Genomic DNA, 1478 nt, shown 5'->3' on the forward strand with positions numbered 1-1478 from the left:
ATTGCTAAAGCTGTAATGATGAATGGTAGGATGAAGTGGAATGCGAAGAATCGTGTTAGGGTGGCTTTATCCACTGAGAATCCCCCTCAGATTCATTCTACTAGATCTGTTCCAATGTATGGGATAGCTGATAGTAGATTTGTGATTACGGTGGCGCCTCAGAATGATATCTGTCCCCATGGAAGTACGTAGCCCATGAATGCGGTTGCTACAGTGGCTAATAAGAGGATTACTCCGATGTTTCAAGTTTCTAGGTATAAGTAGGAGCCATAGTATAGGCCACGACCTACATGTAGGTATAGGCATATGAAGAATATTGAGGCCCCGTTTGCATGGATATAGCGAATTAGTCATCCGTAGTTAACATCTCGGCAGATATGGGTGACTGATGAAAATGCTGTGATTGTGTCTGATGTATAATGTATTGCTAAAAAGAGGCCTGTTAGGATTTGGATTACTAGGCAGACTCCTAGTAGGGATCCGAAGTTTCATCATGCTGAGATGTTTGATGGTGTAGGGAGGTCAATGAATGATTGGTTGATGATTTTGAATAGTGGGTGAGTTTTGCGAATGTGGGTCATTGGTTCTTATAGTTGAAGTACAACGGTGATTTTTCATGTCATTGGTCGTGGTGTAGTCCCATGTAAGAATTATGATGTATTTTGTACTTTTGCTGAGTATTTTGTTTGTTATTGGTTTTGTGAGTTTTTCATCTAAACCGTCTCCTATTTATGGAGGATTAGGGTTGGTGGTTAGTGGTGGTGTGGGTTGTGGGTTGGTTTTAAGTTTTGGTGGGTCTTTTTTAGGTTTGATAGTGTTTTTGGTGTATTTAGGTGGGATGTTGGTAGTGTTTGGGTATACTACTGCAATAGCTACTGAGGAGTACCCTGAGGTATGGGGATCGAATGTGGTAATTTTTGGTGCAATAGTTTTTGGTGTTACTATAGAGGTTATTGTTATGTTATGGTTGGTTTATTATGAGGATATCTATGGGGTGTTTTGTGGGTTAAAATATATAGAGGATTGGGCAGTTTACAGTTATTTGGGTGATTGATATGTTCGTGGGGATTATGTGGGTGTTGCTGCTTTATATAGTCATGGTTGGTGGCTGGTGGTTTTGGCTGGGTGAGCTTTGTTTATTAGTATTTTTGTTGTTATTGAAATTACTCGTAGTAAAAGGTCAGTGTAGCTAGGGCTAGTATAATGGATAATATAAATGATAGGAAGTATAGTTTAATTAGTCCTTTTTGATTGGACATTGTTAATGATGCTGAGATGTTTATTTTGGAGAGGCTTTTTGGAGCAATTTTCTCTAGTCAGATTAGATCGAGTGCGGAGGTTGCTAAGTTTTGACTTGTTTTTAGGACTGAGTGAGGGTATAGGCAGTGGATGATATTTGGAAAATATCCTAGTATGGTGGAAAAGGAGTGATGTTGAGATGGATAGTTGTATTGTAGATTGTGGGTTGTGTTGTTTAG

General features: G+C 39.2%; 1 pseudogene; it reads left to right on the plus strand.

Annotated features, from left to right (window-relative positions):
• Positions 1–637: 637 nt before the first annotated feature.
• Positions 638–1201, plus strand: LOC143663121 (NADH-ubiquinone oxidoreductase chain 6-like; annotated as a pseudogene).
• The last annotated feature ends 277 nt before the right edge of the window (positions 1202–1478 follow it).

Source organism: Tamandua tetradactyla, chromosome 19 (genome assembly GCF_023851605.1).
Source record: "Tamandua tetradactyla isolate mTamTet1 chromosome 19, mTamTet1.pri, whole genome shotgun sequence".
Lineage (NCBI taxonomy): Eukaryota > Metazoa > Chordata > Mammalia > Pilosa > Myrmecophagidae > Tamandua > Tamandua tetradactyla.